Here is a 21,901-nt window from a genome sequence, read left to right on the forward strand (position 1 = left end):
TTTGTGCCCTTCTGCCCTCTGTTTCCCTCGTTTTTCGTGCCCTTCTGCCTCTGTTTCCTCGTTTTTTGAGGCCTTCTGCCCTCTGTTTCACTCGTTTTCCCCTTGTTTTTTGTGCCCTTCTGCCCTCTTGTTTCCCTCGTTTTTTGTGGCCTTCTGTCCTCTGTTGCACTCATTTTCCCTTGTTTTCAGTGCCCTTCTGCCTTCTGTTTCCCTCTTTTTATGTGGCCTTCAGCCCTGTTTCACTCCTTTTCCCCTTGTTTTTTGTGCCCTTCTGCCCTCTGTTTCCCTCGTTTTTGTGGCCATCTGCCCTGTTTCACTCGTTTTCCCCTTGTTTTTTGTGCCTTTCTGTCCTCTGTTTCCCTTGTTTTTTGTGACCTTCTGCCCTCTGTTTCACTCGTTTTCTCCTTGTTTTGTGCCCTTCTGCCCTCTGTTCCCTCGTTTTTTGTTTGTGCCCTTCTGCATTCTGTTTCCCTCATTTTTCGTGCCCTTCTGCCCTCTGTTTCCCTCGTGTTTCGTGCCCTTCTGACCTGTTTCCCTCGTTTTTTTGTGCCTTTCTGCCCTCTGTTCCACCCGTTTTCCCCTTGTTTTTGTGGCCTTCTGCCCTCTGTTTCACTCGTTTTCCCCTTGTTTTTTGTGCCCTTCTGCCCTGTTTCCCTTGTTTGCGGTGGGCTTCTGCTCTCTGTTTCACTCATTTCCCATTGTTTTTTGTGCCCTTCTGCCCTCTGTTTCCCTCGTTTTTTGTGGCCTTCTGCTCTCTGTTTCACTTGTTTTTTTGGCCTTCTGCTCTCTGTTTCACTCGTTTCCCCCTTGTTTTTTGTGCCCTTCTGCCCTCTGTTTCACTCGTTTTCCCCTTGTTTTTTGTGCCCTTCTGCCCTCTGTTTCCCTCATTTTTTGTGCCTTTCTGCCCTCTGTTCCACCCGTTTTCCCCTTGTTTTTTGCCCTTCTGCCCTCTGTTTCACTCGTTTTCCCCTTGTTTTTTGTGCTCTTCTGCCCTGTTTCCCTTGTTTTCTGAGGCCTTCTGCTCTCTGTTTCACTCGTTTTCCACTTGTTTTGTGCCCTTCTGCCCTCTGTTTCCCTCGTTTTTCGTGCCCTTCTGCCTCTGTTTTCCTCGTTTTTTGAGGCCTTCTGCCCTCTGTTTGACTCGTTTTCCCCTTGTTTTTTGTGCCCTTCTGCCCTCTGTTCCCCTCGTTTTTTGTGCCCTTCTGCCCCGTTTCCCCCGTTTTTCGTGCCCTTCTGCCCTCTTGTTTCCCTCGTTTTTTGTGGCCTTCTGTCCTCTGTTGCACTCGTTTTCCCCTTGTTTTCAGTGCCCTTCTGCCTTCTGTTTCCCTCTTTTTATGTGGCCTTCTGCCCTGTTTCACTCCTTTTCCCCTTGTTTTTTGTGCCCTTCTGCCCTCTGTTTCCTCGTTTTTGTGGCCATCTGCCCTGTTTCACTCGTTTTCCCCTTGTTTTTTGTGCCTTTCTGCCCTCTGTTTCCCTTGTTTTTTGTGACCTTCTGCCCTCTGTTTCACTCGTTTTCTCCTTGTTTTGTGCCCTTCTGCCCTCTGTTTCCCTCGTTTTTTGTTTGTGCCCTTCTGCATTCTGTTTCCCTCATTTTTCGTGCCCTTCTGCCCTCTGTTTCCCTCGTGTTTCGTGCCCTTCTGCCCTCTGTTTCCCTCGTTTTTTGTGCCTTTCTGCCCTCTGTTCCAAGCGTTTCCCCTTGTTTTTGTGGCCTTCTGCCCTCTGTTTCACTCGTTTTCCCCTTGTTTTTTGTGCCTTTCTGTCATGTTTCCCTTGTTTCCTGTGGCCTTCTGCTCTCTGTTTCACTCATTTTCCCCTTGTTTTGTGCCCTTCTGCCCTCTGTTTCCCTCGTTTTTCGTGCCCTTCTGCCCTCTGTTTCCCTCGTTTTTTGTGGCCTTCTGCCCTCTGTTTCACTCGTTTTCCCCTTGTTTTTCGTGCCCTTCTGCCCTCTGTTTCCCTTGTTTTTTGTGGCCTTCTGCTCTCTGTTGCACTGGTTTTTTTTGGCCTTCTGCTCTCTGTTTCACTCTTTTTCCCCTTGTTTTTTGTGCCCTTCTGCCCTCTGTTTCACTCGTTTTCCCCGTGTTTTTTGAGCCCTTCTGCCCTTTGTTTCCCTTGTTTTTTGTGCCTTTCTGCCCTCTGTTCCACCCGTTTTCCCCATGTTTTTGTGCCCTTCTGCCCTCTGTTTCACTCGTTTTCCCCTTGTTTTTTGTGCTGTTCTGCCCTCTGTTTCCCTAGTTTTTGTGCCTTTCTGCCCTCTGTTCCACCCATTTTCCCCTTGTTTTTGTGCCCTTCTGCCCTCTGTTTCACTCGTTTTCCCCTTGTTTTTCGTGCCCTTCTGCCCTGTTTCCCTTGTTTTCTGTGGCCTTCTGCTCTCTGTTTCACTCGTTTTCCACTTGTTTTGTGCCCTTCTGCCCTCTGTTTCCCTCGCTTTTCGTGCCCTTCTGCCTCTGTTTCCCTCGTTTTTTGAGGCCTTCTGCCCTCTGTTTCACTCGTTTTCCCCTTGTTTTTTGTGCCCTTCTGCCCTGTTTCCCTTGTTTTCTGTGGGCTTCTGCTCTCTGTTTCACTCATTTTCCCCTTGTTTTGTGCCCTTCTGCCCTGTTTGCCTCGTTTTTTGTGGCCTTTTGCCCTCTGTTTCACTTGTTTTCCCATTGTTTTTTGTGCCCTTCTGCCCTCTGTTTCCCTCGTTTTTTGTGGCCTTCTGCTCTCTCTGTTTCCCTTGTTTTTTGTGCCTTTCTGCCCTCTGTTCCACCCGTTTTCCCCTTGTTTTTTTTGCCCTTCTGCCCTCTGTTTCACTCGTTTCCCCCTTGTTTTTTGAGCCGGTTCTGCCCTCTGTTTCCCTAGTTTTTTGTGCCTTTCTGCCCTCTGTTCCACCCATTTCCCCCTTGTTTTTGTGCCCTTCTGCCCTCTGTTTCACTCGTTTTCCCCTTGTTTTTCGTGCCCTTCTGCCTGTTTCCCTTGTTTTCTGTGGCCTTCTGCTCTCTGTTTCACTCGTTTTCCCCTTGTTTTGTGCCCTTCTGCCCTCTGTTTCCCTCGTTTTTCGTGCCCTTCTGCCTCTGTTTCCCTCGTTTTTTGAGGCCTTTCTGTCCTATGTTCCACCCGTTTTCCCCTTGTTTTTGTGGCCTTCTGCCCTCTGTTTCACTCGTTTTCCCCTTGTTTTTTGTGCCCTTCTGCCCTGTTTCCCTTGTTTTCTGTGGGCTTCTGCTCTCTGTTTCACTCATTTTCCCCTTGTTTTGTGCCCTTCTGCCCTCTGTTTGCCTCGTTTTTTGTGCCCTTCTGCCCTCTGTTTCACTTGTTTTCCCATTGTTTTTTGTGCCCTTCTGCCCTCTGTTTCCCTTGTTTTTTGTGCCTTTCTGCCCTCTGTTCCACCCGTTTTCCCCTTGTTTTTGTGCCCTTCTGCCCTCTGTTTCCCCCTTGTTTTTCGTGCCCTTCTGCCCTGTTTCCCTTGTTTTCTGTGGCCTTCTGCTCTCTGTTTCACTCGTTTTTCCACTTGTTTTATGCCCTTCTGCCCTCTGTTTCCCTCGTTTTTCATGCCCATCTGCCTGTTTCCCTCGTTTTTTGAGGCCTTCTGCCCTCTGTTTCACTCGTTTTCCCCTTGTTTTTTGTGCCCTTCTGCCCTCTGTTCCCCTCGTTTTTTGTGCCCTTCTGCCCCGTTTCCCCCGTTTTTCGTGCCCTTCTGCCCTCTTGTTTCCCTCGTTTTTTGTGGCCTTCTGTCCTCTGTTGCACTCGTTTTCCCTTGTTTTCAGTGCCCTTCTGCCTTCTGTTTCCCTCTTTTTATGTGGCCTTCTGCCCTGTTTCACTCCTTTTCCCCTTGTTTTTTGTGCCCTTCTGCCCTCTGTTTCCCTCGTTTTTGTGGCCATCTGCCCTGTTTCACTCGTTTTTCCCCTTGTTTTTTGTGCCTTTCTGCCCTCTGTTTCCCTTGTTTTTTGTGACCTTCTGCCTCTGTTTCACTCGTTTTCTCCTTGTTTTGTGCCCTTCTGCCCTCTGTTTCCCTCGTTTTTTGTTTGTGCCCTTCTGCATTCTGTTTCCCTCATTTTTCGTGCCCTTCTGCCCTCTGTTTCCCTCGTGTTTCGTGCCCTTCTGCCCTCTGTTTCCCTCGTTTTTTGTGCCTTTCTGCCCTCTGTTCCAAGCGTTTCCCCTTGTTTTTGTGGCCTTCTGCCCTCTGTTTCACTCGTTTTCCCCTTGTTTTTTGTGCCCTTCTGTCATGTTTCCCTTGTTTCCTGTGGCCTTCTGCTCTCTGTTTCACTCATTTTCCCCTTGTTTTGTGCCCTTCTGCCCTCTGTTTCCCTCGTTTTTCGTGCCCTTCTGCCCTCTGTTTCCCTCGTTTTTTGTGGCCTTCTGCCCTCTGTTTCACTCGTTTTCCCCTTGTTTTTCGTGCCCTTCTGCCCTCTGTTTCCCTTGTTTTTTGTGGCCTTCTGCTCTCTGTTGCACTGGTTTTTTTTGGCTTTCTGCTCTCTGTTTCACTCTTTTTCCTTGTTTTTTGTGCCCTTCTGCCCTCTGTTTCACTCGTTTTCCCCGTGTTTTTTGAGCCCTTCTGCCCTTTGTTTCCCTTGTTTTTTGTGCCTTTCTGCCCTCTGTTCCACCCGTTTTCCCCATGTTTTTGTGCCCTTCTGCCCTCTGTTTCACTCGTTTTCCCCTTGTTTTTTGTGCTGTTCTGCCCTCTGTTTCCCTAGTTTTTTGTGCCTTTCTGCCCTCTGTTCCACCCATTTTCCCCTTGTTTTTGTGCCCTTCTGCCCTCTGTTTCACTCGTTTTCCCCTTGTTTTTCGTGCCCTTCTGCCCTGTTTCCCTTGTTTTCTGTGGCCTTCTGCTCTCTGTTTCACTCATTTTCCACTTGTTTTGTGCCCTTCTGCCCTCTGTTTCCCTCGTTTTTCGTGCCCTTCTGCCTCTGTTTCCCCTCGTTTTTTGAGGCCTTCTGCCCTCTGTTTCACTCGTTTTCCCCTTGTTTTTTGTGCCCTTCTGCCCTGTTTCCCTTGTTTTCTGTGGGCTTCTGCTCTCTGTTTCACTCATTTTCCCCTTGTTTTGTGCCCTTCTGCCCTGTTTGCCTCGTTTTTTGTGGCCTTTTGCCCTCTGTTTCACTTGTTTTCCCATTGTTTTTTGTGCCCTTCTGCCCTCTGTTTCCCTCGTTTTTTGTGGCCTTCTGCTCTCTGTTTCACTTGTTTTTTTTGGCCTTCTGCTCTCTGTTTCACTCGTTTCCCCCTTGTTTTTTGTGCCCTTCTGCCCTCTGTTTCACTTGTTTTCCCCTTGTTTTTTTGTGCCCTTCTGCCCTCTGTTTCCCTTGTTTTTTGTGCCTTTCTGCCCTCTGTTCCACCCGTTTTCCCCTTGTTTTTTTTGCCCTTCTGCCCTCTGTTTCACTCGTTTCCCCCTTGTTTTTTGAGCCGTTCTGCCCTCTGTTTCCCTAGTTTTTTGTGCCTTTCTGCCCTCTGTTCCACCCATTTCCCCCTTGTTTTTGTGCCCTTCTGCCCTCTGTTTCACTCGTTTTCCCCTTGTTTTTCGTGCCCTTCTGCCTGTTTCCCTTGTTTTCTGTGGCCTTCTGCTCTCTGTTTCACTCGTTTTCCCCTTGTTTTGTGCCCTTCTGCCCTCTGTTTCCCTCGTTTTTCGTGCCCTTCTGCCTCTGTTTCCCTCGTTTTTTGAGGCCTTTCTGTCCTATGTTCCACCCGTTTTCCCCTTGTTTTTGTGGCCTTCTGCCCTCTGTTTCACTCGTTTTCCCCTTGTTTTTTGTGCCCTTCTGCCCTGTTTCCCTTGTTTTCTGTGGGCTTCTGCTCTCTGTTTCACTCATTTTCCCCTTGTTTTGTGCCCTTCTGCCCTCTGTTTGCCTCGTTTTTTGTGCCCTTCTGCCCTCTGTTTCACTTGTTTTCCCATTGTTTTTTGTGCCCTTCTGCCCTCTGTTTCCCTTGTTTTTTGTGCCTTTCTGCCCTCTGTTCCACCCGTTTTCCCCTTGTTTTTGTGCCCTTCTGCCCTCTGTTTCCCCCTTGTTTTTCGTGCCCTTCTGCCCTGTTACCCTTGTTCTCTGTGGCCTTCTGCTCTCTGTTTCACTCGTTTTCCACTTGTTTTGTGCCCTTCTGCCCTCTGTTTCCCTCGTTTTTCATGCCCATCTGCCTGTTTCCCTCGTTTTTTGAGGCCTTCTGCCTCTGTTTCACTCGTTTTCCCCTTGTTTTTTGTGCCCTTCTGCCCTCTGTTCCCCTCGTTTTTTGTGCCGTTCTGCCCCGTTTCCCCCGTTTTTCGTGCCCTTCTGCACTCTTGTTTCCCTCGTTTTTTGTGGCCTTCTGTCCTCTGTTGCACTCGTTTTCCCCTTGTTTTCCGTGCCCTTCTACCTTCTGTTTCCCTCTTTTTATGTGGCCTTCTGCCCTGTTTCACTCCTTTTCCCCTTGTTTTTTGTGCCCTTCTGCCCTCTGTTTCCCTCGTTTTTGTGGCCATCTGCCCTGTTTCACTCGTTTTCCCCTTGTTTTTCGTGCCTTTCTGCCCTCTGTTTCCCTTGTTTTTGAGACCTTTTGCTCTCTGTTTCACTCGTTTTCCCCTTGTTTTGTGCCCTTCTGCCCTCTGTTTCCCCTCGTTTTTTGTTTGAGCCCTTCTGCACTCTGTTTACCTCATTTTTCGTGCCCTTCTGCCCTCTGTTTCCCTCGTGTTTCGTGCCCTTCTGCCCTCTGTTTCCCTCGTTTTTTGTGCCTTTCTGCCCTCTGTTCCACCCGTTTTCCCCTTGTTTTTGTGGCCTTCTGCCCTCTGTTTCACTCGTTTTCCCCTTGTTTTTTGTGCCCTTCTGCCATGTTTCCCTTGTTTTCTGTGGCCTTCTGCTCTCTGTTTCACTCATTTTCCCTTGTTTTGTGCCCTTGTGCCCTCTGTTTCCCTCGTTTTTCGTCCCCTTCTGCCCTCTGTTTCCCTCGTTTTTTGAGGCCGTCTGACCTCTGTTTCACTCGTTTTCCCCTTGTTTTTTGTGCCCTTCTGCCCTCTGTTTCCCTTGTTTTTTGTGGCCTTCTGCTCTCTGTTTTACTGTTTTTTTGGCCTTCTGCTCTCTGTTTCACTCGTTTTCCCCTTGTTTTTTTGTGCCCTTCTGCCCTCTGTTTCCCTCGTTTTTTGTGCCTTTCTGCCCTCTGTTCCACCCGTTTTCCCTTTGTTTTTGTGCCCTTCTGCCCTCTGTTTCCTTCGTTTTTTGTGGCCTTCTGCTCTGTTTCACTTGTTTTTTTTGGCCTTCTGCTCTCTGTTTCACTCGTTTCCCCCTTGTTTTTTGTGCCCTTCTGCCCTCTGTTTCACTTGTTTTCCCCTTGTTTTTTGTGCCCTTCTGCCCTCTGTTTCCCTCGTTTTTTGTGCCTTTCTGCCCTCTGTTCCACCCGTTTTCCCCTTGTTTTTGTGCCCTTCTGCCCTCTGTTTCACTCGTTTTCCCCTTGTTTTTTGTGCCGTTCAGCCCTCTGTTTCCCTAGTTTTTTGTGCCTTTCTGCCCTCTGTTCCACCCATTTTCCCCTTGTTTTTGTGCCCTTCTGCCCTCTGTTTCCCTAGTTTTTTGTGCCTTTCTGCCCTCTGTTCCACCCATTTTCCCCTTGTTTTTCGTGCCCTTCTGCCCTCTGTTTCAGTTGTTTTTTGTGGCCTTCTGCTCTCTGTTTCACTGTTTTTTTTGGCCTTCTGCTCTCTGTTTCACTCCTTTTTCCCTTGTTTTTTGTGCCCTTCTGCCCTCTGTTTCACTCGTTTTCCCCTTGTTTTTTTAGCCCTTCTGCCCTCTGTTTCCCTTGTTTTTTGTGCCTTTCTGCCCTAAGTTCCACCCGTTTTCCCCATGTTTTTGTGCCCTTCTGCCCTGTTTCACTCGTTTCCCCTTGTTTTTTGTGCCCTTCTGCCCTCTGTTTCCCTCGTTTTTTGTGCCTTTCTGCCCTCTGTTCCACCCGTTTTCCCCTTGTTTTTGTGCCCTTCTGCCCTCTGTTTCCCTCGTTTTTTGTGGCCTTCTGCTCTGTTTCACTTGTTTTTTTTGGCCTTCTGCTTTCTGTTTCACTAGTTTCCCCCTTGTTTTTTGTGCCCTTCTGCCCTCTGTTTCACTTGTTTCCCCTTGTTTTTTGTGCCCTTCTGCCCTCTGTTTCCCTCGTTTTTTGTACCTTTCTGCCCTCTGTTCCACCCCTTTTCCCCTTGTTTTTGTGGCCTTCTGCCCTCTGTTTCACTCGTTTTCCCCTAGTTTTTTGTGCCCTTCTGCCCTGTTTTCCTTGTTTTCTGTGGGCTTCTGCTCTCTGTTTCACTCATTTTCCCCTTGTTTTGTGCCCTTCTGCCTTCTGTTTGCCTCGTTTTTTGTGGCCTTCTGCCCTCCGTTTCACTTGTTTTCCCATTGTTTTTTGTGCCCTTCTGCCCTCTGTTTCCCTCGTTTTTTGTGGCCTTCTACTCTCTGTTTCACTTATCTTTTTTTGCCTTCTGCTCTCTGTTTCACTCGTTTCCCCCTTGTTTTTGTGCCCTTCTGCCCTTTGTTTCACTCGTTTTCCCCTTGTTTTTTGTGCCCTTCTGCCCTCTGTTTCCCTCGTTTTTTGTGCCTTTCTGCCCTCTGTTCCACCCGTTTTCGCCTTGTTTTTGTGCCCTTCTGCCCTGTTTCACTCGTTTTCCCCTTGTTTTTTGTGCCGTTCTGCCCTCTTTTTCCCTAGTTTTTTGTGCTTTTCTGCCCTCTGTTTCACTCATTTTCCACTTGTTTTGTGCCCTTCTGCCCTCTGTTTCCCTCGTTTTTCGTGCCCTTCTGCCTCTGTTTTCCTCGTTTTTTGAAGCCTTCTGCCCTCTGTTTCACTCGTTTTCTCCTTGTTTTTTGCCCTTCTGCCCTCTGTTCCCCTCGTTTTTTGTGCCCTTCTGCCCCGTTTCCCCCGTTTTTCGTGCCCTTCTGCCCTCTTGTTTCCCTCGGTTTTTGTGGCCTTCTGTCCTCTGTTGCACTCGTTTTCCCCTTATTTTCCGTGCCCTTCTGCCTTCTGTTTCCCTCTTTTTATTTGGCCTTCTGCCCTGTTTCACTCCTTTTCCCCTTGTGTTTTGTGCCCTTCTGCCCTCTGTTTCCCCTCGTTTTTGTGGCCATCCGCCCTGTTTCACTCGTTTTCCCCTTGTTTTTCGTGCCTTTCTGCCCTCTGTTTCCCTTGTTTTTTGTGACCTTCTGCTCTCTGTTTCACTCGTTTTCCCCTTGTTTTGTGCCCTTCTGCCCTCTGTTTCCCTCGTTTTTTGTTTGTGCCCTTCTGCACTCTGTTTCCCTCATTTTTCGTGCCCTTCTGCCCTCTGTTTCCCTCGTGTTACGTGCCCTTCTGCCCTCTTTTTCCCTCATTTTTTGTGCCTTTCTGCCCTATGTTCCACCCGTTTTCCCCTTGTTTTTGTGGCCTTCTGCCCTCTGTTTCACTCGTTTTCCCCTTGTTTTTTGTGCCCTTCTGCCATGTTTCCCTTGTTTCCTGTGGCCTTCTGCTCTCTGTTTCACTCATTTTCCCCTTGTTTTGTGCCTTTCTGCCCTCTGTTTCCCTCGTTTTTCGTGCCCTTCTGCGCTGTTTCCCTCATTTTTTGTGGCCTTCTGCCCTCTGTTTCACTCGTTTTCCCCTTGTTTTTCGTGCCCTTCTGCCCTCTGTTTCCCTTGTTTTTTGTGGCCTTCTGCTCTCTGTTTCACTGGTTTTTTTTGGCCGTCTGCTCTCTGTTTCACTCTTTTTCCCCTTGTTTTTTGTGCCCTTCTGCCCTCTGTTCCACCCGTTTTCCCCATGTTTTTGTGCCCTTCTGCCCTTTTTCACTCGTTTTTGTGGCCTTCTGCCCTCTGTTTCACTCGTTTTCCCCTTGTTTTTCGTGCCCTTCTGCCCTCTGTTTCCCTTGTTTTTTGTGCCTTTCTGCCCTCTGTTCCACCCGTTTTCCCCATGTTTTTGTGCCCTTCTGCCCTCTGTTTCACTCGTTTTCCCCTTGTTTTTTGTGCCGTTCTGCCCTCTGTTTCCCTAGTTTTTTGTGCCTTTCTGCCCTCTGTTCCACCCATTTTCCCCTTGTTTTTGTGCCCTTCTGCCCTCTGTTTCACTCGTTTTCCCCTTGTTTTTCGTGCCCTTCTGCCCTGTTTCCCTTGTTTTCTGTGGCCTTCTGCTCTCTGTTTCACTCGTTTTCCACTTGTTTTGTGCCCTTCTGCCCTCTGTTTCCCTCGTTTTTCATGCCCTTCTGCCTCTGTTTCCCTCGTTTTTTGAGGCCTTCTGCCCTCTGTTTCACTCGTTTTTCCCTTGTTTTTTGTGCCCTTCTGCCCTGTTTCCCTCGTGTTTCGTGCCCTTCTGACCTGTTTCCCTCGTTTTTTTGTGCCTTTCTGCCCTCTGTTCCACCCGTTTTCCCCTTGTTTTTGTGGCCTTCTGCCCTCTGTTTCACTCGTTTTCCCCTTGTTTTTTGTGCCCTTCTGCCCTGTTTCCCTTGTTTGCGGTGGGCTTCTGCTCTCTGTTTCACTCATTTTCCCATTGTTTTTTGTGCCCTTCTGCCCTCTGTTTCCCTCGTTTTTTGTGGCCTTCTGCTCTCTGTTTCACTTGTTTTTTTGGCCTTCTGCTCTCTGTTTCACTCGTTTCCCCCTTGTTTTTTGTGCCCTTCTGCCCTCTGTTTCACTCGTTTTCCCCTTGTTTTTTGTGCCCTTCTGCCCTCTGTTTCCCTAATTTTTTGTGCCTTTCTGCCCTCTGTTCCACCCGTTTTCCCCTTGTTTTTTGCCCTTCTGCCCTCTGTTTCACTCGTTTTCCCCTTGTTTTTCGTGCTCTTCTGCCCTGTTTCCCTTGTTTTCTGAGGCCTTCTGCTCTCTGTTTCACTCGTTTTCCACTTGTTTTGTGCTCTTCTGCCCTCTGTTTCCCTCGTTTTTCGTGCCCTTCTGCCTCTGTTTTCCTCGTTTTTTGAGGCCTTCTGCCCTCTGTTTCACTCGTTTTCCCCTTGTTTTTTGTGCCCTTCTGCCCTCTGTTCCCCTCGTTTTTTGTGCCCTTCTGCCCCGTTTCCCCCGTTTTTCGTGCCCTTCTGCCCTCTTGTTTCCCTCGTTTTTTGTGGCCTTCTGTCCTCTGTTGCACTCGTTTTCCCCTTGTTTTCAGTGCCCTTCTGCCTTCTGTTTCCCTCTTTTTATGTGGCCTTCAGCCCTGTTTCACTCCTTTTCCCCTTGTTTTTTTCGCCCTTCTGCCCTCTGTTTCCCTCGTTTTTGTGGCCATCTGCCCTGTTTCACTTGTTTTCCCCTTGTTTTTTGTGCCTTTCTGCCCTCTGTTTCCCTTGTTTTTTGTGACCTTCTGCCCTCTGTTTCACTCGTTTTCTCCTTGTTTTGTGCCCTTCTGCCCTCTGTTTCCCTCGTTTTTTGTTTGTGCCCTTCTGCATTCTGTTTCCCTCATTTTTCGTGCGCTTCTGCCCTCTGTTTCCCTCGTGTTTCGTGCCCTTCTGACCTGTTTCCCTCGTTTTTTTGTGCCTTTCTGTCCTCTGTTGCACTCGTTTTCCCCTTGTTTTCAGTGCCCTTCTGCCTTCTGTTTCCCTCTTTTTATGTGGCCTTCTGCCCTGTTTCACTCCTTTTCCCCTTGTTTTTTGTGCCCTTCTGCCCTCTGTTTCCCTCGTTTTTGTGGCCATCTGCCCTGTTTCACTCGTTTTCCCCTTGTTTTTTGTGCCTTTCTGCCCTCTGTTTCCCTTGTTTTTTTTGCCCTTCTGCCCTCTGTTTCACTCGTTTTCCCCTTGTTTTTTGTGCCCTTCTGTCATGTTTCCCTTGTTTCCTGTGGCCTTCTGCTCTCTGTTTCACTCATTTTCCCCTTGTTTTGTGCCCTTCTGCCCTCTGTTTCCCTCGTTTTTTGTGGCCTTCTGCCCTCTGTTTCACTCGTTTTCCCCTTGTTTTTCGTGCCCTTCTGCCCTCTGTTTCCCTTGTTTTTTGTGGCCTTCTGCTCTCTGTTGGACTGGTTTTTTTTGGCCTTCTGCTCTCTGTTTCACTCTTTTCCCCTTGTTTTTTGTGCCCTTCTGCCCTCTGTTTCACTCGTTTTCCCCGTGTTTTTTGAGCCCTTCCGCCCTTTGTTTCCCTTGTTTTTTGTGCCTTTCTGCCCTCTGTTCCACCCGTTTTCCCCATGTTTTTGTGCCCTTCTGCCCTCTGTTTCACTCGTTTTCCCCTTGTTTTTTGTGCTGTTCTGCCCTCTGTTTCCCTAGTTTTTTGTGCCTTTCTGCCCTCTGTTCCACCCATTTTCCCCTTATTTTTGTGCCCTTCTGCCCTCTGTTTCACTCGTTTTCCCCTTGTTTTTCGTGCCCTTCTGCCCTGTTTCCCTTGTTTTCTGTGGCCTTCTGCTCTCTGTTTCACTCGTTTTCCACTTGTTTTGTGCCCTTCTGCCCTCTGTTTCCCTCGTTTTTCGTGCCCTTCTGCCTCTGTTTCCCTCGTTTTTTGAGGCCTTCTGCCCTCTGTTTCACTCGTTTTCCCATTGTTTTTTGTGCCCTTCTGCCCTCTGTTTCCCTCGTGTTACGTGCCCTTCTGACCTGTTTCCCTCGTTTTTTTGTGCCTTTCTGCCCTCTGTTCCACCCGTTTTCCCCTTGTTTTTGTGGCCTTCTGCCCTCTGTTTCACTCGTTTTCCCCTTGTTTTTTGTGCCCTTCTGCCCTGCTTCCCTTGTTTTCTGTGGGCTTCTGCTCTCTGTTTCACTCATTTTCCCATTGTTTTTTGTGCCCTTCTGCCCTCTGTTTCCATCGTTTTTTGTGGCCTTCTGCTCTCTGTTTCACTTGTTTTTTTTGGCCTTCTGCTCTCTGTTTCACTCGTTTACCTCTTGTTTTTGGTGCCCTTCTGCCCTCTGTTTCACTCGTTTTCCCCTTGTTTTTTGTGCCCTTCTGCCCTCTGTTTCCCTCATTTTTTGTGCCTTTCTGCCCTCTGTTCCACCAGTTTTCCCCTTGTTTTTTGCCCTTCTGCCCTCTGTTTCACTCGTTTTCCCCTTGTTTTTTGTGCCGTTCTGCCCTCTTTTTCCCTAGTTTTTTGTGCTTTTCTGCCCTCTGTTCCACCCATTTTCCCCTTGTTTTTGTGCCCTTCTTCCCTCTGTTTCACTCGTTTTCCCCTTGTTTTTCGTGCTCTTCTGCCCTGTTTCCCTTGTTTTCTGAGGCCTTCTGCTCTCTGTTTCACTCGTTTTCCACTTGTTTTGTGCCCTTCTGCCCTCTGTTTCCGTCGTTTTTCGTGCCCTTCTGCCTCTGTTTTCCTCGTTTTTTGAGGCCTTCTGCCCTCTGTTTCACTCGTTTTCCCCTTGTTTTTTGTGCCCTTCTGCCCTCTGTTCCCCTCGTTTTTTGTGCCCTTCTGCCCCGTTTCCCCCGTTTTTCGTGCCCTTCTGCCCTCTTGTTTCCCTCGTTTTTTGTGGCCTTCTGTCCTCTGTTGCACTCGTTTTCCCCTTGTTTTCCGTGCCCTTCTGCCTTCTGTTTCCCTCTTTTTATGTGGCCTTCTGCCCTGTTTCACTCCTTTTCCCCTTGTTTTTTTGTGCCCTTCTGCCCTCTGTTTCCCTCGTTTTTGTGGCCATCTGCCCTCTGTTTCACTCGTTTTCTCCTTGTTTTGTGCCCTTCTGCCCTCTGTTTCCCTCGTTTTTTGTTTGTGCCCTTCTGCACTCTGTTTCCCTCATTTTTCGTGCCCTTCTGCCCTCTGTTTCCCTCGTGTTTCGTGCCCTTCTGCCCTCTGTTTCCCTCGTTTTTTGTGCCTTTCTGCCCTCTGTTCCACCCGTTTTCCCCTTGTTTTTGTGGCCTTCTGCCCTCTGTTTCACTCGTTTTCCCCTTGTTTTTTGTGCCCTTCTGCCATGTTTCCCTTGTTTTATGTGGCCTTCTGCTCTCTGTTTCACTCATTTTCCCATTGTTTTGTGCCCTTCTGCCCTCTGTTTCCCTCGTTTTTCGTGCCCTTCTGCCCTCTGTTTCCCTCGTTTTTCGTGCCCTTCTGCCCTCTGTTTCCCTTGTTTTTTGTGGCCTTCTGCTCTCTGTTTCACTGTTTTTTTGGCCTTCTGCTCTCTGTTTCACTCTTTTCCCCCTTGTTTTTTGTGCCCGTCTGCCCTCTGTTTCACTCGTTTTCCCCTTGTTTTTTGACCCCTTCTGCCCTCTGTTTCCCTTGTTTTTTGTGCCTTTCTGCCCTCTGTTCCACCCGTTTTCCCCATGTTTTTGTGCCCTTCTGCCCTCTGTTTCACTCGTTTTCCCCTTGTTTTTTGTGCCCTTCTGCCCTCTGTTCCACCCGTTTTCCCCTTGTTCTTGTGCCCTTCTGCCCTGTTTCACTCGTTTTCCCCTTGTTTTTCGTGCCCTTCTACCCTGTTTTCCTTGTTTTCTGTGGCCTTCTGCTCTCTGTTTCACTCGTTTTCCCCTTGTTTTGTGCCCTTCTGCCTCTGTTTCCCTCGTTTTTTGTGCCCTTCTGCCCTCTGTTTCACTCGTTTTCCCCTTGTTTTTTGTGCCCTTCTGCCCGTGGTTTTCCTCGTTTTTTGTGCCCTTCTGCCCTGTTTCCCTCGTTTTTCGTGCCCTTCTGCCCTCTGTTTCACTCGTTTTTTGTGGCCTTCTGTCCTCTGTTGCACTCGTTTTCCCCTTGCTTTCCGTGCCCTTCTGCCTTCTGTTTCCCTCTTTTTATGTGTCCTTCTGCCCTGTTTCACTCGTTTTCCACTTGTTTTTCGTGCCCTTCTGCCCTCTGTTTTCCTTGTTTTTTGTGGCCTTTTGCTCTCTGTTTCACTCGTTTTCCCCTTGTTTTTTGTGCCCTTCTGCCCTCTGTTTCCCTCGTTTTTTGTGGCCATCTGCCCTGTTTCACTCATTTTCCCTTTGTTTTTTGTGCATTTCTGCCCTCTTTTTCCCTTGTTTTTGTGGCCTTCTGCTCTCTGTTTCACTCGTTTTCCCCTTGTTTTGTGCCCTTCTGCCCTCTGTTTCTCTCGTTTTTTGTTTGGGCCCTTCTGCACTCTGTTTCCCTCGTTTTTCGTGCCCTTCTGCCCTGTGTTTCCCTCGTGTTTCGTGCCCTTCTGCCCTCTGTTTCCCTTGTTTTTTGTGGCCTTCTGCCCTGTTTCCCCCGTTTTCCCCTTGTTTTTTGTGTCCTTCTGCGCTCTGTTTCCCTCGTTTGTCGTGCCCTTCTGCCCTCGTTTTCCACTTGTTTTTTGTGCCCTTCTACCCTCTGTTTTCGTCATTTTTCGTGCCCTTCTGCCCTCTGTTTCATTCGTTTTCCACTTGTTTTTCGTGCCCTTCTGCCCTCTGTTTCCCTCGTGTTTCGTGCCCTTCTGCCCTCTGTTTCCCTCGTTTTTTGTGGCCTTCTGCCCTCTGTTTCACCCGTTTTCCCCTTCTTTTTTGTGCCCTTCTGCCCTCTGTTTCCCTCATTTGTCGTGCCCTTCTGTCCTCGTTTTCCACTTGTTTTCGTGCCCTTCTGCCCTCTGTTTCCCTCATTTTTTGTGCCTTTCTGCCCTCTGTTCCACCCGTTTTCCCCTTGTTTTTGTGGCCTTCTGCCCTCTGTTTCACTCGTTTTCCCCTTGTTTTTTGTGCCCTTCTGCCCTGTTTCCCTTGTTTTCTGTGGCCTTCTGCTCTCTGTTTCACTCATTTTCCCCTTGTTTTGTGCCCTTCTGCCCTCTGTTTCCCCTCGTTTTTTGTGGCCTTCTGCCCTCTGTTTCACTCGTTTTACCCTTGTTTTTTGTGCCCTTCTGCCCTCTGTTTCCCTTGTTTTTTGTGGCCTTCTGCTCTCTGTTTCACTTGTTTTTTTTGGCCTTCTGCTCTCTGTTTCACTCGTTTTCCCCTTGTTTCTCGTGCCCTTCTGCCCTCTGTTTCACTTGTTTTCCCCTTGTTTTTTGTGCCCTTCTGCCCTCTGTTTCCCTCGTTTTTTGTGCCTTTCTGCCCTCTGTTCCACCCGTTTTCCCCATGTTTTTGTGCCCTTCTGCCCTGTTTCACTTGTTTTCCCCTTGTTTTTGTGCCCTTCTGCCCTCTGTTTCCCTTGTTTTTTGTGCCTTTCTGCCCTCTGTTCCACCTGTTTCCCCCTCGTTTTTGTGCCCTTCTGCCCTCTGTTTCACTCGTTTTCCCCTTGTTTTTCATGCCCTTCTGCCCTGTTTCCCTTGTTTTCTGTGGCCTTCTGCTCTCTGTTTCACTCGTTTTCCCCTTGTTTTGTGCCCTTCTGCCCTCTGTTTCCCTCGTTTTTCATGCCCTTCTGCCTCTGTTTCCCTCGTTTTTTGAGGCCTTCTGCCCTCTGTTTCACTCGTTTTCCCCTTGTTTTTTGTGCCCTTCTGCCTGAGGTTTCCCTCGTTTTTTGTGCCCTTCTGCCCTGTTTCCCTCGTTTTTCGTGCCCTTCTGCCCTCTGTTATAATGCATGCTTGTTGTGTTGTCCATTCGGATCAACATTGAAGCTCCTTGAATGAAGGTGCGAAAGGACTTAAGAGCCAGGAATATCACCAGTAACTCCAAAAGGTTTATGTGCCAAGTTGGTGGGTGTCCCATTTCCCCGTGACTGTGAGGGCTTGAAGATGCGCTACCCACCATTCGAGAGAGGCATCTGTCGTGAGGATGAAACTTGGAGCATCCACTACAAACAAACGGCCTGCTGAGATGTTAGGTATGCAAGTCCACCATAGCAATGCTCTTTGTATCTGGGACGTGATGTTGATGACATTGTCGAAGGACGCGGAGACTTGTTGCCACTCGTTGTCGAATTCCTCCTTTAAGGGTCTCATTTTGAGGCAACAGTTGCGAATTAGGGGAATAGGGGAAGACAGCATCTACAGAAGCGATTTGAACTGTTGAACAGAAACTTACTATTTTGTGCGCAGGAGAGTTGCCAGTTTGGAAATCCGCTGTTGCCTTCCGTTTGAGACAAAAGCCCTTGTTTGCTGTGTGTCTATGATGGCCCCCAGATGGGCAGGAGGAGGAACTCTGGGGGGAGAATTTGAAGGAATTTCACAAATTCCAGAGTGTGGCCTCTGGACACTATGTCCAAAACCCATCTGTTAGAAGGGGCGATCCTAGAGGGCCAGGTTAGTCTCTCCCGACCACTCCGTGAACCACCTCTCCCACAAATAATGCCGAGTCTTAACGTGAGGTCCTCGCCGGGGAGGACTTAGAGTCTAGGATCGTACACACTGAGTTCACACCCCACTTATGAACGGACACCACACAGTTGCTTTCAATAAGTAAGTTCTTTATCAACAGTAGAGATTTATGCAAAATGCGATTGAGGGATCGTAAAGTCTCAGTGATGAGGAAGAGGGAAGCGGTACAGTCTCGATCTTTAGGCCAGCACGAAGCGTACCCTGCACACAGCTCTCAATCCTGGAGCCGGGGGATACGGAAGATGGCGACCGTACTGGCTGTTCTACTCACTTCTTCTCGAACCCGGTCGTGGTGGTAGCGTCAATGGTCCAGCCGGCGGACCAGAGTACTCCTTGAGCCGTGACGAGGTCAGCAGGGTTCGATCCGGAGTGAAAAGAGTGTCTGTCAGTTCTTGAGGAGCCGCAACCATGTCAGCAGGGCTCAGGTTGTTCAACGAATGTCCTTTAGAGTTCAAGGATGAGCCGCGACGAGGTCAGCAGGGCTCCGAGGTTCCAGTTCCTTCTTCACGAGGATGAGCCGTGACAGCGTCAGCAGGGCTCGATAAGGTCCAGGTTTCCAGTCTTCTCCCCAAGGGTTGAGCCGCGATCAGATCAGCAGGGCTCTCTTGTCCAGGATACAACTGACTACTAGTTCTTGGACGAGCCTTGATATAGCGCAGTGCCCCTTTGATGTCCGGACCCTCGCAGGCGGGGATCCCTTGCCTCAGGGCTGGTCATTGGAGGGTTCCGTCGGCTGGCTCTTTAATCCTTTAGAAGATGTGCCCGGGGATTCCCAGACGCCCATCAGGGTCTGGAGCCAGTTCTCGGGAAGGCCAAAGGTGTGATCAAAACCAGCCCACAGGGGAAGGCCAGAGGTGTGAGAGAAACCAGTCTCCCAGGGGAGGCCGGAGGTGCAATCGAAACTCCTTGTCTTATCTCACTCAGGAAGTCCTCTATCCCCAGCCGGGCATGGCGCGTCTGAAGCCTAAGTTTCGCAGGGCCTTATAATCAGGTAGCAATAAATACTGGGAACTGCTGTTATATTTCCTCTGACGTCAAGACTGGTTAAAAGCTACTTCTTTTCAGCAAGAAGTACAAACAAAGATTATTGACATGCCTTACGACGGCGAATTACTTTTTGGCCAGCACATTGATGACGCCCGCCAGGCAATAAAGAAAGACACTGACCCAGCAAGTGCTCTCGGCACTCTACAGTTTAAAAAGCCGCCCTTTGGTACCGCGAGGGGTCATGTCTCCTCTTTTTTTTTGGGGAGGTTACAACCAATACCGGCAAGACCAACCCTTTCAAGGCCAACCGCGCTACTCCTCCTCCTTGGACCAGCAGTCATTTCGACAACCGCAGGCTGTTTCTTACAAGCAGTACAGAGGGAAATCCTCCTTCACAGGTAGAGATTGCTCAAAAAAGCAGTGATCACTGCCAACCGCTCTTCCCATCCATCCGACCAAATTTGGATGGCGGATATCCCATTTCTTCTCCAATTAATCCACAATAACTACAGATCGATGGTGTTGGCCCTGGCCTTGTGGCGTGGTTCCCCCCGTTCCTCAGCACCCCGATAGCCTAGCCCCGCACCCAGAAACCCCTGGTCGTCCCGTCCCCTGTCCGCCCCGCTCCCTACTCGACCCTACCACCAGGCGACCATCCCCGCATTTCGCCATCCCTCTCCCCGGTACCGGGCGCCCAGAACCTGCATCAACCTACAGGGCCCCCGGTCGCCATTACCCCTCCCAAGGTCCCTGACTCCCTAGACCTTCCGTTGGATCCCCACCGAAACCAGGAAAACAGTCACACAGGCCCTCGTCACCAGCTGTCTGGACTACGGAAACACCCTCTACGCGGGAACCACAGCCAAGATCCTGAAGAGACTGCAGCGCATCCAGAATGCCTCAGCACGACTCATCCTGAACATCCCCCGCCGCAGCCACATCTCTACCCACCTGAAAGACCTGCACTGGCTCCCAGTCAACAAGAGGATCACGTTCCGACTCCTCACCGACGAACACAAGGCTCTCCATGAAACAGGCCCGAAATTCCTAAACAGCCGCCTCACCTTCTACACACCCACCCGCCAGCTCCGTTCCGTCAGCCTCGCCCTCGCATCCGTCCCTCGAGTTCGGAAGTCCACCATCCGAGGAAGATCCTTCTCCTAGCTGGCAGCCAAGACATGGAACTCCCTCCCCACTCACCTACGGAAGACCCTGGACCATCTCTCCTTCAGGAAACAACTCAAGACCTGGCTGTTCGAGCAGTAGTGCCCCCCCCCCCTCAGCGCCTTGAGACCCTCTCGGGTGATTCCATTGGAAAGAAGTTTTCCACCATGGCGGCAACTACTTTCCGGGCGGCCAAGGGACGGATGCGAGGGCGAGGCTGGCGGAACGGAGCTGGCGGGTGGGTGTGTAGAAGGTGAGGCGGCTGTTGAGGTATTTCGGGCCTGTGTCGTGGAGAGCCTTGTGTGCGTGGGTGAGGAGTCGGAACGTGATCCTCTTGTTGACTGGGAGCCAGTGCAGGTCTCTCAGGTGGGAAGAGATGTGGCTGCGGCGGGGGATGTTCAGGATGAGTCGTGCTGAGGCATTCTGGATGCGCTGCAGTCTCTTCAGGATCTTGGCTGTGGTTCCCGCGTAGAGGGTGTTTCCGTAGTCCAGACGGCTGGTGACAAGGGCCTGTGTAACTGTTTTCCTGGTTTCGGTGGGGATCCAACGGAAGATCTTTAGAAGCATGCGTAGGGTATTGAAGCAGGTAGACGAGAGGGTGTTAACTTCCGAGAGTGTCCGAAGTAGAAAAACAATGTATAACATAATGCTTGTCCAAGAGAAATGACATGATGTCCTGATTTAGACATTCCAAGATAGTGGAATAACATTCTCGCGAATGATGGCGATAATCTGTGTCCGTTTTTATTTAACTGTGCACCGTATAAACAAGACACATCTAATTAACAACATTAGGTGTTACACAACTGATATTTTGGGCACTCAGGTGACAATACTCTTTTTATTTTCTGTCCCGTGTGATATTTAAATATTTAGATTCACAAACTGAGTGAGGTAATAACAGCTCACAAATACGGTTTCGATTATACAATTTTTTGGCAAGATATTGAAAATATATCAATATATATGATGAACTGGTGTGTTTAAGATGGCCGACACTTTTTGAGCAACATGTATTGCTCAGAGTTGATTACACTTCCGGGTCACATGGTTCAATCTCAGTGGTGCAGCACATATAGGCTATCGCTGACGTGACGCACTGAGAGTTCGACAGACTGCGCTGGATTGAATCTGTGAAATAAGTGAGGCTAGCACGAATGGTACTAAACTCAAGCGCGTCTCTCTAATGATAACCTGAATGCTAGACTTTACGTGTCTGCGATTCATTTAGGTAGCAATTGTAGTGAAGACAGGTTTCACTTTGGTCAATTTGCACTAATATTGCCTTTTTCTTACACTGAATATGACACAACCTATATTACCAAGGCCGGTAAACAAATCCTGTGTCAGACTTTGCCCAGTACGGCTAAACACAACTGTAAGAACTTGTTTTGCTGAGCCATCGAATGAGAACATCTCAATACCTCTATTAGTATTAACCCTGGATATACATCGAGAGATATGTGTGTGAGGCAACCATAATATGATGTAGAAATATAACAGCAGTTCCCAGTATTTATTGATACCTGATTATAAGTTGCCCATCTAGATTAAATCGTAATAAGGCTTGAGGTAGTGCAGCGTGTAGATAGAAACTACTAAATACAAATGACATATGTAAATTATGTCTAGATCTGAAGCATAAAAACTGCCCAAAGCCAAAGACTGGAGGACATTTGATCTTCGAACTATAGTAACTCCAAATCTAGTCCTGTGGATAAGTATAAGCAGGTAATAGCTCCATTAAATAATTAAGCAAAATAGTCCACTTATTATATATATTGACTTCTGTTTTTAGACTGATAACAGGATCTCCAAAGAAACTTGTTTAATTGTTGGTGGATATATACCAGGTCACACTTGGACCACATTGTGAAGTAAGCTGCCTAGAATTTACTACTGTGATTTTTTCTAAATGAAAGAAGACAATTGTATGAGGAAGGGTACATCTTCCTTTTACAATAACTTAATTGGAATAATAAGACAATTATTTGCCTCAGAGATGGGAGGCATTTGTTGAAACACGGTTATTTTTTAAATTTTGTTGAATTTCTATTGACTGTATTAATCAATTGCAATGATATATATGTAATTTGGTGGTTGGGCCAGGTGGAATGGGAAATGCTACTTACCAGTATGCATCTGTCCTTGGCATGTAGAGTTGCAGAGTCACACACTGTGCATAGATCGCCATCTGGTGTTGGGACCAGATGTTTGCACTTTGTTGTTGTCCTGGAAAAGTCTTTGGAAGTCACGAGGTAGGTGACTCCTCCTTCGCTGATAAGGGGGGGGGGGGGTTGTTATTTTTAATAGTAGTGACTATGAAAAGAAAATGCAAAGCCTTTTAGATGTGGTAGACCATTACAACCCCACGTCATATAAGACCGTTGACAAATTGAAGAAAGAGGTTGCGAGCTTTTTGAATCAGGGTAGAGAGGCTGGTGTAATCTGTGATGACGAATATAAATTTCTATTCAATACTAATCCGATAATTCCAGCTATATACGGATTACCCAAGGTCCACAAGGACACCGAAAATCCCCCACTACGCCCGATTGTGAGTAGTTTAGGGTCTTTATTAGAACCACTCAGCAAATATGCGGACTACTTTTTACGTCCAATAGTGCAGGCTCAAAAATCATATTTGAAGGATACGGCCCACACAATCTCAATCTTTGAAGGCATGCCCTTCAACAAGGAGACTCAATATCTAGTTACTCTAGATATTGAGGCCTTGTATACCAATATCCCTCAGGATGACACCATCAGGGTTATTTCGACCATCCTGGGGGATATGGATTTGAGCAATGACCACAAAGCATTTATTGT

At 48.5% G+C, this 21,901-nt stretch overlaps 1 protein-coding gene across 1 annotated transcript in view; it reads right to left on the reverse strand.

Moving 5' to 3' along the window:
• LOC147737681 (uncharacterized) overlaps positions 1-21,339 on the reverse strand; it is a 264,833-nt gene extending 243,494 nt beyond the window's left edge. Inside the window, exon 1 of the mRNA XM_086939919.1 lies at positions 21,205-21,339. The gene's annotated coding sequence lies outside the window, so the exon portion shown is untranslated. The remainder of the gene's footprint in view (positions 1-21,204) is intronic.
• Positions 21,340-21,901: the final 562 nt, after the last annotated feature.

This window comes from Lissotriton vulgaris, chromosome 1_1 (assembly GCF_964263255.1).
Source record: "Lissotriton vulgaris chromosome 1_1, aLisVul1.2, whole genome shotgun sequence".
NCBI lineage: Eukaryota > Metazoa > Chordata > Amphibia > Caudata > Salamandridae > Lissotriton > Lissotriton vulgaris.